General features: G+C 36.4%; 1 long non-coding RNA gene across 1 annotated transcript in view; it reads right to left on the bottom strand.

The window, feature by feature from the left end:
* LOC134789872 (uncharacterized) overlaps nucleotides 1-14,540 on the bottom strand; it is a 117,776-nt gene extending 103,236 nt beyond the window's left edge. The window contains exon 1 of the long non-coding RNA XR_010144129.1: nucleotides 14,502-14,540. This is a non-coding gene — a long non-coding RNA (uncharacterized LOC134789872). The remainder of the gene's footprint in view (nucleotides 1-14,501) is intronic.
* Nucleotides 14,541-15,452: the final 912 nt, after the last annotated feature.

Below are 15,452 nucleotides of genomic sequence, written 5' to 3' on the forward strand. Positions count from 1 at the left end.
CGCGTTATAATTATATATCTAGGTAGCAATATACATTTTTAATTTAATATGCGCATACTTTTTACTTACGATTTTATTTAACGAACGTTTCAAATAGTTTGTATCGGCGCAACCTTGGGCCTCTCAAGGCCATGTGCACGGCAACCAATGCAACGCTTAGCGCCCAGAATTATTTATTAAAACTGATCGTACCGCAATGCCTTGTTCTTTTTGCCCTAACGTGATGCGTAGGTACTTACTAGATAACTTCAATCCAGCATAAGAGTCGCTCTTTGATTATGCATTATTGTGTATCTCAAAGTCACAGTTATGCTGGTTTACTCGAACGCTCGTCGTGCCGAAGCAAGGTAAGCGATAAGAACATGACCTGTGATTTGTAAGGAAACTTTGACCCCTTACTAAAGTACCCAATCAAACTTCTATTTACAATACAAAAAATGTAACCAAAAAAACAAAAATGTCAAATTGATTTCATAATCGTAAATTGACTTAAAGTATGTAAATAGATTTTAATTTTGTCGCCGATTTCTGAAACGCCATCTAGTAACAATGAACCTTAAAATGAATGTGATATGTAGGTTTAGTGCGTGAAAGCTACAACAGATGTCGCAAAAGAGGTGTTTCGACGCTATTTCAACTCATGTTTGTTGTAAGAGTTTTGTTAGCTCCATGCGCCATCTAGTTTGTCACTGTGAACTAAAAAATTAGCTACAAGTATAAGATACTTAGGACGATGCGCTTTTTTAGTATGGGATTGGGTATCTGTACTAGTATTATATGATCTGTGGTTTGTATTTTATGTCCCAATAAAGTAACTCCAATAGGTACATAGTAGCAATAAAATGAACATTTTTTGTGTCAGCATTTTTTAAACAACTAATGACCAACACATTTGTGCATAAAGATTAAATTGCTAACCTTAGCGAAAATAAAAGCCCCTCTTTGGCGGTGCTTCACCGATTTCAATGAAGTCCTAGTAAAATCAATACAAATAAAAACGAGGATTCCCAACCCGATATTGAGTTCAAGATACGCTAGGGGTGAGGTTACAGTGAATACAGTGAAAACAGAATGCTTGGTGAACGTAGCAGACAGATATTGCGGCGGCGGGGATCGATCCGGCGCGACGCAGCGGGTCGCTCGCGCCGCGGCCGTGGTGAACTCCAGTCCTTCGCGTCTTTTGCGTTTCCCTGAAAGAGATTACCAAAAATCTAAAATATTACTTACTAGTGGCCCTGTGAACTATCGACATTGTGAACCCCATATGAGTCCACCATAGTAGTCAATAACAGACTAAGCTGAGATTTAGAACATTCAGATAGATCTCCGAGATGTAATTTAATTCGATATTTACAAGAATTTTGCAGCAAAACTGAAATCTTCAGCATCAAAATATTTTAAGAGCTTCGCTGGTATAATATCAAGGCTAAAATTAACTAAGCATTGAAGCTCTTTGATTTAGAGTAACAATACAAGACTGTACTTTGGTCGGGTGGCTTACTAAAACTTGCTTATCATATTGTTTACCTTAACAACGTTAAGAGCCAGAGGAGTTAGAGCAAACAAAAAGTTAGAGGTCTTTATAGGCGTTGTTGATTAAGTTCGTTGAACTATTAGCCTTTATTTGCGTGTAGATCTAACGCACAGCGTGTTTAATATTAGACATCGAGAATTAAAAAGATAAAAAGAGCCTTTACAGGTATAAAAGCAAATTATTTTGAGGTACCTACGTTAAAACTGGAGTTACTGGAGTAGGTACCTAAATTACCTACTTTAATAGGTAGCAATGTTGTAAACTACTTAGTAGGTACTTTCATGTTTTTAGTTTGTTATTAAATTCAGTAAACGCAATCAATATTATTATCCTGCGCAAATGAGCACTGTTAAGTTTAACGCCTTTACTAATATGTTGTAAATATGAGTAAATAAAAACAATGCACAATATCATATCACACGCGTACATCGTACCTACATAGCTAACCTATTAAAGATCTATTAACATAAAACAAAGGATCGTACAGATAAGGCTTCAGATAGTTAGTATTTAATTACAACGTCCCTAGAATCGAATTCGAGCGTCGTCTGGCAATTAAAACTAGCTCGCATGACGGATCATCGTGTCTGATCACGTTTCTCGCACTCGCAAACCCACTGTTCATTTCCGTGACCGCTTATCCTTATTCAACCATTGTTAAAAATATAAACCACATTTTAAACGCAATAGGGCTGGTTTTTCATTGAAAATAATACCTAAGATATGAGGGTGACAAAGTAAGCAGTCGGAATAATTCGAGTGGGACTCATCATGGCCACTATCCTGTCATCGCTTAGCGAGAGGTTTATTTATTTGTTTGTCCGAGGATGTAATTACACCTCACGGAGCCACGGCCAATCCTGTCTAACTGGTCGCTTTAATATAATCTGATTAACTAGATGCCAATACGTGGCTATAACGCAAATATTGGAGCTATGATCGTACGTAGCCACGATGGTCGTGTTCGTGCAAGATGCTTGTGGATAAACTTTATTACATTTTTAATTTGTTTCTCTTAAGTATACTTACTTACTTGTAAATACCCATTAAAACATCAGCAGTGACTTGTCTTTGATAATCAGTCGTGTGACATATTATTGGTTAAGTAGGTATTTACAATGTATTTTAAGGGCTTACGCGTCGTTTCATCTTTGTTACTGAAATATCTGAATTCGTATGATAAAATCATCTTCAACAAAAGACTAAGGAGTTAAATACCTATTATAAAACACAGTAGTTCAAAGCGCAAAAAAAAATTGCTGGCTATAGTTTTTTGGAGAAAAGCATTGTTAACGTAATTTTGCATAATGGAGTGGATGTCGAGGAAATGTCCAGGAAATTTATGTTTCTGGATTTAGCTACAATAAGAGGAAAACACCACCGGCGGAGACAGGAAGTGAGCCGTGTGTCAGCTAAAAAAATCAAACAGTCTCTGAAAACATGACATGATTTATGTACCTATTATAAAAAACGTTGACTTATTCGTTCTTAGATAGAATTAAGACAGGTATGGCATCTGTTATGTATATTGTCTGGCTATCATCTAGTTAATTTATAATATTAATACTGTTTGTAGTATGTGCCTAAAATTATCTTAAAGTAATTCATAGATGTTACTATGTAGTTAATTCGTAACGTCGTTAGGTTCGGGAACGAAGTTTTAAGGTAAACCTTTAGGGCTCGACATGTTATATTCAATAGTTGACAGCCGGCTGTCACATAGGTATAAGTTTTTGTAGCTGTTCCTAAGGCCTGAAATGGCTTCGGACTAAAGTAACGAAAATTGCCAATAATAGGTACCTACATTTAAAAACAATAATTACTAAAAGCAATACCAAACAATCGTTATGAACTTACACACAAACTCACACGGGTCATAATCATAAAGTCGCTTAAGTGATATAATATACATAAAATAATTAGGGTTTAGTACGCAGAGGCAGTTTTATGTGATCCAATGTAAATGTAGCGCAGGTTCCCTTGGCAATACCAATTGCTTATTCATGGGTATTAGTACCTGACTAAGGAGTTATAAAGCATCAGGAGCAGGTGTTCAAAGGAACTATTTCTCATTTACTCGTACTTTTGGCGGTAAAAGGTGAGCAATAAACATTCCACCCTTTACCTGATTTTGACCGAACGTAGTAAAATAGTGGAACGTAAAAGGGATAGTTAATTGGAGATTTCCGTTGAAGTAAATATAGTGCTCCCAATGTCCGGTTTCGAGCGTGAGTCAATGTTTATACGGGAGCGAGTGGAGAAATACCCCAGGCGATGTTAGCGAAGTAAATCTTAATAATTTATAAATGTTACCTCAGTTTCGTCGGCCATAAGTTAATGTCAATAAGGAATGCAAAATAATGTGCACTTTTTATTAAATTTTGCACGCACATAGTTTGACGCGTCACTGGGCATGCGGCCGGCGCGACTGAAATAGATGCAGAATGCAAAACGACTCAGTCAGGAGTTCATCATCCGCACCGCTATTCCAGATATGCCTCGAAAACCCCCAACAGGAGCGGCAGGAGTAGCGTGGCGCCAGTGCTTAGCGGCTGGAGCACTGAGCCGATTTATGCCAATACATATCACAGGTACTTAACCACAGATACTAAGCTAACGGCCCGATTCGAACTTTAAGATACGTCAAATATTACCTGTACGATATGGATTACAAATGTCACTGTCAAAAGTGACGTTTTTGTTTGAAGAAATGTCACTTTTGACACTGACATATCTAATCCATATCATAGGTATCTAGTCGTAATATATGACGTATCTTAAAGTTCGAATCGGGCCGTTAGTCTGCGTTCAGTATGGTAAGGTGCGTTAGGTAAGTACCAAGATTGTGAATAATCTTTTCACGTCAGTCATTCACTATGAGGACTAAGTATGAGTAATCATTACAGCTTAGAAAGCTATTTATATGTCGTTCTATAATTAACCTGCATTGTACTTACTACGTTTAAAAATTAGTTCCATATGTTATTTATAACATATACCTAATTGTTTATTTCTATCACATTGGTTTTCATACAGATGTATCATTTGTGGATACAGATGTCATCATCATCTTCCTCGCGTTATCCTGGCTTTTTGCCACGGCTCATGGGAGCCTTGGCAAAAATCCCGAGAATTGGCGTAGGCACTAGTTTTTTCGAAAGCGACTGCCATCTGACCTTCCAACCCAGAGGAGAAACTACGAAACTAGGCCTTGTTGGGATACAGATGTATCGTATACATGTTACAGTATATAGGTACTTACAAAGAAATTAGTAAGTAGTTATGCCTATTTTGGTATTTATTATTATCAAAATATTCTAGTATAAAATAGAAACACCTACCTACTTGTTTAATAAGTTTTCCAGCTGCCAATCGTATTTTAGCTCTCTCGGTATTGCTTTTGGGAGCCTGTTGAAAATTCTTATTGGGGCTATATGAAGGTCCTAAGGCTTGGCACCAACTTCAAACATATCAGTTTCTAGCGCATATATAGTAATAGGAGATAATATTTGATTTTACCCTTTTTGATGTCGGTTTCCTTTTTTATGGTGCTGTTGTTGAAGTAATTGACAAGCTGAAGTTGGGTGTGTCGGTGCGTGAGAACGGTTCTGTATTTATTTACAAATCGACCAAAAAGGTCGGTTCACAACGTTTAAATGTATACCTAGTACTGCCCGTGTACCAAACCACTCAGTACTATAGTACAATTGGAGTGTAAAATTGTGTGTTAAACTGTTTATAAATAAGTAGCCTGTCGGGGCGATGTCGGGTGGCATTTCACGATCTCGGACATTCCGATATGGACGCAGAAACGGGTTGCGGCAAAAAACAATTACTTATCAATTATCTCTATGCGTTCCATGTCAAAAAAGACAATGGTTCTCAGGTAATGACTTATATGTAGCTAGGTGGTGTTATCACTTTTTGCTAGAAGACTTTTCACAGAAAAACAGCCCAAATAGATGTGGGTCATAGGTAAGTAGTAGACACAATAACACTTTAGGCTTTTGCATACTTACATATATGTATGTAGATAGAGTTAGACCAAGAAAAGTCTGCAGCGATTTTGTTAGCCCACGCAGTGCAAGTGTTATTTTAAACGTAAAACTTCTATGAAATTATGACGTATAAATAACACTTGCACTGCGTGGGCTATCAATATCGCTGCAGACTTTTCTTGGTCTAACTCTACCTACGTAGAATAGAGCAGTTAGCGCACTATTTATATACTCGAACGTCTGTAAATAGTGTCGAATTGAACGTTTTAAACAAGTGACTATTGAGATATTAAATATTTTTAATTACGTTGTTAAATATTTTTAATTACGTTGTTAGTAAGTTATAAATCTCAGTTTTAAAGAGTTATCATAGGTTATATTGATACCAGTGGGTGGCAATTTTTTATTGGTATTTAATTTAATTGTTTTAACTACGTAACTTTATTGATCTATAGTTGTTCATAATCGCTGTTGTCTACCAACAAATATCTACCTATTATTAGTTTAAAACACGGACGAGGCAAAATTCGTGCACTAGGTAGATTGTCAACGACAGGAACCAGAGGGAAACGTTGACAGGTGGCCTAGATACTGTACAAGCGGGTTTTCTTGAAATATCCTCAAAATAGTTCATAACAACTACTTACCTAACAATAGCTAACATTTTTTAAAAGACTCTAAACCACCTTCTTAGGTCCCTATCATTAACATGCAAAATTTATTTTTGTTTTGTACCTATGCGAATTTCTTATGAAAATATTTTCCGTAAAACGAGCATAGTAGTCGCATCTAAACTGATAAACTTATATATGTATTACTTATGGTTTATTTTTTAGAATTGAAATTCTTTGATGCGTTAAAATGTAGCTCGAAAATTGAAAAAAAAAAACTACTTAAGTACCTATACAATTATACCTACTGAAGTAGGTACCTACCTACTTATCATTAATTAGCAAGTTCTGTGACCATAACATGCAAAAATTCCAACAATGTATAGGTAGCTTAACTTTTAACGACGTATTGGCGTCCAAAAATGTGGAAGAATCATTTGGGTTATTACACGAAACCATTTCACTATACTTCAACCTATGTTTCCCGGTCATAAAAATACGGATAGTAAAAGATAAACAACTGCAATGGATAACTAAAGGGTTGCGGAAAAGTTGCAAAACTAAGAGTAAGTTGAGATTTCTCTTTTACAAGAATAAAAATAAATGTGGAGCCGACCATTACAAGTTACTATTCAGAAAATACTCTAAACACCTAAAACATTGTTTTGAGACAGCAAAAAGGAATCATTTCACTAACATATTGAATAATGCGGAGAATAAAGGTATAGCTACATGGGATATTATTAAATCTTACACAGGCCGGTCTACAAATTCAACAGAGATTAAGGCGATAGAACATGACAATAGCTTATTGACCGATCCTCAAAAAATTGCTGATGCTTTCAATAATTTTTTCATAGATATAACCCAAAATAGTAATCCAAATAAACATTATTTTTGTTCTTTGGATAGGGTTGAAAAATCAATTTTTATTGAGCCTACGGATCCTCATGAAATAGCCAAATTAATAAAAACCCTGAAGAATACGAGATCCGCTGGAATCGACAACATTAATGTTAAGGCGCTTAAAACTATAGCCAATGAAATAGCGGTGCCGTTAGCTCATGTTGTAAATCTGTCATTAGAACAAGGCCATTTTCCTAGCAAGCTCAAGTTAGCAATTATAAAGCCTTTATTCAAGAAAGGGAAAACGACAGATAAAAACAACTATAGACCGGTAGCGCTTTTGCCAGTTATATCAAAAGTTTTTGAAAAGGTCATGTACGGAAGGGTTTTAAAATACTTAAATAAAAATCGCATCCTCTGCTCAGAACAAAGTGGTTTCCGTAAAGGGAAATCAACTACACATGCTGCATTTAATTTAGTTTGCAATGTACTGGATTCATTAGAAGCAAACGACATGGTTGTAGGCTTATTCTTGGATTTAAGTAAAGCTTTCGATTTCGTAGATCATTCAATTATACTTAAAAAAATAGAAAAATATGGCATAAGAGGGCCCGCATTGAGATGGCTTCATAGCTATTTATCAGACCGTCACCAAATAACTAGGGTTCAATATACATCTTCGACCGATAATTCTAAGTTAACTGTCGACTCTGCTTCACGTATGAACCACAGTGGGGTACCGCAGGGCAGCATATTAGGGCCACTCCTATTCTTGCTCTATATAAACGATTTTCCTACCTGTATTAAACACCGGTGCCTTTTGTTTGCAGATGATACAACGATAGTTATTAGAGGTAAAAACGACAATGACCTGAAAGAGAACATAAATGCTACTCTGATTGATGTAGGTGATTGGTTAAATCGGAATGGTCTATGTATGAATGCTTCAAAAACTAAACTAGTTCGATTTGCTACAAGAAATAGTAAAATGATGCCATTAAATATAAAAATGGGCACTGAGCAAATCGAAGAAGTAGCACATACAATTTTCCTAGGCATTGATGTAGACCAGTATTTAAATTGGAAACAACAAATCGACGTATTTTCCACTAAAATTAATAAATTTATTTATGCCATAAAAAAACTGAAGCGAATGACTTCAGACTAGATATGAGCGCCGATAGGCATTAAGCCGGCGGCGGCGCGCCGATCTAAATCGGTCGGCGGCGGCGGCGAATCGGCGGCGTGGCCTTGAAACTCCTTTGATTAATGAAATATAATTCAAACCAAAATTTTACCGGAAAAACATGTTTTTGCTGTAAGAAAGTTATAAAATAAGTGCATTTTTCAATTTCAACGATAATTTATTGAATAAAGGTTCGAAAATAGTTTTATATAGTAAAAACAGTATCGCACGGTATCAGAGCCGGTCTTATAATCTTGGTGAGGCCCTAGCCGGCGTAGGCCCTTTTGTGCTAAGTAAAAAGTAGCGGATTGACTGTATCATCAGGAATGCCGATAGGCCGATAAAGACCGAGGCCATTGTGTTAAAAACTTGGAGATGCAGGCGCATCCGTGCGAGGCCAAAGGCCGTGCTGCAGCGGAGCTAAGATCGGACAAAAACCAATGACCAAGCATTTTAAAAGCGAGGCCGAAAGTTGAGCTCCAAACAGAGCCGAAAACTTGTAGGTTCAGATAGCGGTATACTTCCATGCGAGCGATGCGAGGCCAAAGATTGAGCTGCGATCTCTCGCAGATCAATCTTTCAATGCTCTCGCAAAGCTTGAAATTTGAACAATGGCCAAGTTTAAATGAGACCCGTTTGTTTCCGACGCCCTTTCGTGCTAACCCAACGGCCGGACCTTTGGACGTTTTCACGCTTAATACCTATCTGAAATTTACCCGTTTTTACTAGTGATGTACCGACTATTGATTTGGCCGACTAGCCGACTAATCGGCGCACGAATGGCCGATTAGTCGGTCGGCTAGTGGGCCGGATCATTAGTTTCGTATAAGTTCAGGTGAAAACCAATAGTTTTGCTCCTTTGGTTGCGCTATTCATCATAACATCTGGGAGACCAAGCTTTGCTCGTAAAACATATAAAAACAGAGATAAGACCTAGCTAGATCGATTTATTGCCCCCGAAAACCCCCATGTAGCAAATTTCATCGAAATCGTTTAAGCCGTTTTCGAGGTCCCCGAAATATATATGTCGGACCCTGACACCAGAAAGACGTATTGCAGCGTTATAGTTCATTATTTTAGACGCCTGTATAAAATCGATTAGCAATGTTGAGCTACGTATTATTTGGTTGTAACAAAATAAATAAAGTTGTGTAGAGAGTAACTCCGTCAATTGGCGCATTGTTGAAATAAAGTTGCGTAGAGAGTAACGCCATCTATTGGCGTGTTGTTGAACTGAGATGTCAGGTAGAAGGCTTTGGAACGTCGAGAGGTTTCTCTCGAGTGAGCGTAGGCACGAGTTGGCGTTTTTGTCGGTATGTTGGTAGACTGGTCGAGCAGGTTTGCCAACTTGACTGAGGCGGGAGCGGAGAGGCTCCGCCGCTGGTAGTTCTTCTTGATCGGACCGCGCTAGAGATCGGACGTACTCGTTAGCCAACCTCGTGCCTAACTCGCTACGTTCCTGAAGGTTTATACCTGAAGGATTATTCTGATAGCTTATAGAATCCCGCGTTCTTTAACCATTTAGCTAAGTGTTTTATTTCAAGTGTCATTTTGATTTCTTATGTTTCATTAGAAGCTTACTTTTGTGAAATAAAGAAAGGATGTGTTATGTGTTGTTTTGAAAAGATTTGTCCCTCTGAGTTTGTTGCCGGTCCCATATAGGGCTAAATCTTCTCATGTCAGAGGCGTAGGGTTGGAGCCGGCCTAGCTTGACTTGAATTAAGATTTGAACGGTTTCATGTGATCTTTTCATTCTCATTTTAACCAGTCAACATTCTAATAGCAATTAGTTCTTTTCATCATTTAGTTCTGAAATATAGTAGGCACTAGTATGGTTAACGAGTCCTAAGGTTTATTTCATGCACTGGTAGCATGGTAGCATACTGGTTTAGCTGTGAAGTAATACATCGAGATACTACCCCACGCGCCCACCGCCTTTAGGACCATCGGTAATCGATATATATATAAATAAATATATGTACATATAAATAAATAAACAAGAATTGCTCGTTTAAGGGTATTAGATTAGCTTGGCTAAAAGGTGTTCTTTACAGGTTCAAAGACCTATCACAAGAATCCTCGTTCAATTTCTCTATTTCCTTTATTTTGCGATCCTGAGCAGACTGCCAGTAGGTACAGCTTGTAGGAGGTATTTCCAAGGCTCTATTTCCCGTACGTAGTCGGCAGTTAAGAGCCTATCCCCTGTGGTCAGCGTCTTTACGAGCAACCTGCCCTGTCTAAGTCTCTAAATTTTGCAATAATATTAATATGAAGTTCCCCATGGCTCCACCATTAAAAAAAACTGAATGGTAATAAAATTATTTAACTTGCACATGAAACTACACGAGAATCAGTAAAGTTAAGATTGACCTATAGAGGAAAACACCAGCCCACCAACATACGATAACGATCAAACGGTCAAATCTATGCAAAAAAAGTTTTCGTTTGCAGCTTAAATAGTTATTTTAGTAAAATAGGCATAAAACATATGGTAAATATTGACTGATGATTTCTTTTTTTCTGTTTTTCTTTCACTAATAAAGTGCCGACTAAACGGCCATTTTTGCCGACTACAAATGTGGCCGGATAGTCGGCTTTCCCGACTAGTCCGTACATCCCTACTTTTTACACCTTTTAAAAACATTCGACCATGCTTGCAATGATTAATTTCACGGTAAATGTCGGATGAGCTAACCAGCTGGCAAAATTTGTAATTTCGTTGTCCTAAAACTAGTAGCGCGGTTACTAGACAGAAAAGTTTGAATTTATCTTCGATATTTTTGAATGATATGGGCCTAAAATACCTTTTGAATGTCTATAAGCTATTCGAAGTGGCACCGTTAATGATCTAAACTAGTTAAAATGTATATTATCTGATTCTGAAAGTAGTAGTACCTAACAAGGTCACGCCGATGCTACGCCGATAGCGCAGCGTCGGCGGCGGCGACGCGAAAATTTCGTCGGCGGCGGCGGCGCGCCGGCGCGGCGCTCATATCTACTTCAGACAAAACTGCGCTACTCGTTTATCATAGCTATGTTGCTTCTGCACTTCGTTATGGAATAGTATTATGGGGTAATGGCACAAATGTAAAACAAGCTTTCATAGCACAAAAAAAATGTGTTAGGGCTATAGCGGGGGTCAAGTGGTCAGAGTCATGTAGGCCGTTGTTTAAACAGTATGGAATCCTGACAGTTCCGAGCTTATACATCTTAGAGATATGTAAATTCGTTAAATGCAATTTAGAATTATTTGATCAGAAATGTAACATTGGAAAGCGCACAGTCACACATAAAGCTTTAGTAGTCCCAAAATGTAAATTAGAAGTGAGTAAGAAAAATTGCTACTACTTGGCTGTTCGTATTTATAATGCACTTCCTATGTCATGGACAGAGTTGCCAAACAACAAATTTTTCTCCAAGTTAAGATCCTTTCTCCTAACTGAATGTTTTTACAATATCAATGATTTTTTTCTCAAGATAGAACAATTCTAACGCTTGACATGTGAATGATACCTATCTTATGAATATTGACCTTAATAACAATGTAAATTATAATAATATTTAATTGACATAGTAATTAATAATATAGCTAGTAGGTGATAAACAATAATGTTGCTTTATAATATTATGATTGTAGGGTTGAATAGTTTTTTTTTTTATATTATATGTATTTTGTACCTTAGACATTTTTTAGTTTAAACTTAAGGTTATTTGAACTGTACTATATGTATTTTAGGAATAAGGACATTGTATACCGTAAACCGGTTGATTGTGACACTCTCTAATCAAATAATATTGTAACATCTGTATACTGATATTGCATAATCTGACAATAAATGATTACTTACTTACTTACTTAAAAACGAATTACATTTTCCCGTTTCTTTAAAAAGGAAAGTTCAGAAAAACGGGAGAACAGTGGCGTTTGCAAATTAAATGAAACTGAAATACAAAGTAGTTACCTACCAAAAAAGAGAGAGAAAAAAATACAAAAGATAAAATTTGCATTAGGCACTTGCCTACATTTTCTACTTTGCATTTTTATATGCGCAGGGAACCAAACGTGTTTCGAAAGTTAAGGGGAACAAATAGAATAACAGCAACGGATTGCGTATTTTTATTTATCTTCTGGGATTTTTTCGACGTGATTCACATCTTAAGTGGTTAAATAGGTAAGTAAAAGGGCTGTAGGCTAAAATTTATACAATTGCAATTTAAGTAATCTTACAAGTTAAAGGTTTTTTATGTTTATTAAGTAGGTACTTACCTATGCCTATATTGATTAAAGTAAACACTAAAACCACGTATTTAAGTACTAACTTCAATATATATTTTTTGTATCACATGTGTGACTGTGTTACTGTAGGTATATTAATCTAGACAAATTAAATATATCTACTATTTCTTTCATTTGATAGTCTAAATAGCCCTAGAGCATTAAGTACGATTTTAGTACCTAATGAGCGGTGGACTGTAATATTTTATTACCTATCTACTTAGTCTCCAGCAATCAGGTTAAGCATTTAAGTTTTCCGCTCTGTAATACCGGGTGTGGCCTGTAACACGAGCAAATAATTAAAACATAGATTGTACTCCTCAAACGGTGACACTTTTGTTCAACAACTTTTAAAAATTATGAATTATTTAGACTCCCTATTTTTCATACAAAATAAATATTATCTTCAATGGACGCCATCGCCACGCCATGTCATTGTGATTGACGTTGTTGCTTGTCACGCCTTAAACATAACAAAATTCGCAATACATTGCGTCTTAGAATAAACTTTAAAGTGTATTAAAAATCAAACCACAAGTTATTTTTAAAACTCGCTGAACAAATGTTTGTCAGTATGACGAGTACAGCCTACAGTTTAATTTTTTGCTCATATTACAGGCCATACCCGTATAACTTTATTGCGTGTTTGATATTTTATGTTAGCAACGTATTATAGTAATTATATATGGGTGTACCTATATAGAAATATTACAAATTATGTCGTTCTAGATATTTATAAAAAGCATCTGCCCATTATCGATTTGTATTTCTGAAAGATATATCGAAACCATGATAAAAATGAATTAAAGGTATAAATAATACGTGTTATGATATTTTCGCTTCCGTTTTTAACTCTAAAACTATCTGTTAATGCTGTTCCATTAATTACGCCTTCCTGTGGGCATTTCGGTCGTTAAATAAAAATAGTAAAAGGACATCTCGAAATAAACTGCATCTGTTTATGGTTACTTCAGCGGGCAGTTAGACGATGCTGGGCGCTTAAAGTGTTCTGTTTTAGTAGACATTCATTAAAAAAGCTGAAATTAGGTACACTTTAGGTTTTCTAATAACCGATTAAAGGATAACTCACGCTAGCATGGTCCGGGCCCGCGCCGAGACTTCCGACTTCGTTTTCTATGACAGGTGATCGGTGATCACGTGATGCTTCTTTATCCTCCCGCTGCCGTAATTCGGCACACGAAGAGGTAGAAAACTGAAGCGTCAGACGCCTCGTCCCGGGCCCGGACCGTCCCCTTGTTTTAATTTTGTCCTTGGCTTCAAAACGCTTTTACTGTGGTTTATTAACTGTTGCTGCAACTTGGTACCTATCTATTGTCGCATAGACAAATAGCGGATGTTGCAGTGGCTCGGCACGCACCGTTGACTCGGTTTTCAATGAAATTAGGGGACACGTTCAACAACATTAATTTGTAGCGTAATTAAATTTGATAATTGTTTAATATCAAAGGGTGAATTAGGAACTTAAAAATATGAATTAGGTACGGACTATTTTCAGTCAATTGCAACTGGTGTTTATGCAGTGAAGTATGGCGTAATTTAACCTTTTGGACGCCAATGACCGATATATCCGCACCGCAGGTCCAACGCCAAAGACGGATTAATCGGTCACAGACCACAGAGCAACATAGACCTACGTGCATATGCATAAAGTTCAATTTCAGTTTTGACACTTCGGTGACGTGGCGTCCGAGTGACAGCTTTTGTGTTTGACACGGCGTCGAAAAGGTTAAGATGATAGTGAACGACCGTTTCTTCTAACAAACGTAGGTAGTTACCATTATCTTCTCTGGATATTAACATTAGAGAAAATATTACACAATTTGATGTAACAACAGCCATTAAACTTTTTATTAATTATTGATAACTACTTATCCCTTATCTCCTGAAAGTCTGTCTTTTGAAAATATTTAGTTTATTACCCATAGATTACAGGAAAACGGTCAAGCTAGATCTATCTTTAAAAAAATGAAACAATAAATGTGTGATGTGCCACTGACACTATGAAGCCCACTTGGTTTGGGGCTCGTACTTGGCCGGTTTTTAGTGTTCCGTACAAAACTTTGTTCACTTCGGTCTTGAAAATCAGTTAAATGCGTTTTTATTATTAACCACGAAGTTTATAAATAGAGTATGTTTGTACTTTAAATACCAATACAAAATCCGATGAAACATTAAACTGTGTAAGTAAGTAAAAGTTGTTGTTGATTGTCCAAGGATTATCATTAACTTTTTATATTCCAATATTGGATAAAATCACACTTGGAAGGTTGCTTGGTTTTAGAAGGTCATCAACTTATGGCTACCTAAAGCAATTATTGTAGTTATAAAGCGTTTATAGGTTTTATATTTCGTCGTCATTCGGTCGTTAATGAAGCTTTTTAAAACAGGGTGCACTAAAAATACGTGTCTGTAATGGGTTCAAAGTTTCCTCTTAAATGATTACTCGCTGCACCAAGCTAACGTTCATTGGCTGTTAATTTGCTGTAAGGACGCTGATAAAAAAAAAAATGACCCAATACCTACAGTGCACGTATTTTCCTACAACATACAGTCAGTCGGAGTAATATTAAAATGTCGCTAAATCACTTAAAAATATATATTATTAAAATCGATCTAATAATTAACTGCACTAACCAGCGAACTGTATTAACAAATTTTCTGCGTAACGGTTTTAATATAAAAGTTTGCAGTAGGTAATAAATAACTTAACTAACATATTTCTGGCAATAAGCTTCTTAACAGAAGAAGTTTATATTTGTTGATGGTTACTTTTAATAAAACAAGCATATATATTATAAAGTATATATTTAAATAATACTTAGGCATTTATCGTCAAAATTTAAACTTAGTAGGCATTAAGGTGTAAGCGAGTTTAATAAGTACATATTAATAATAAGTTATACCGGATATCCCATAAAACTTATAATTAATAAGTATGGAAAGCCATGTGTAGTGTAAGCACTTTAAAAAAATACATACC

Source organism: Cydia splendana, chromosome 4, assembly GCF_910591565.1.
Source record: "Cydia splendana chromosome 4, ilCydSple1.2, whole genome shotgun sequence".
NCBI classification, from domain to species: Eukaryota; Metazoa; Arthropoda; class Insecta; order Lepidoptera; family Tortricidae; genus Cydia; species Cydia splendana.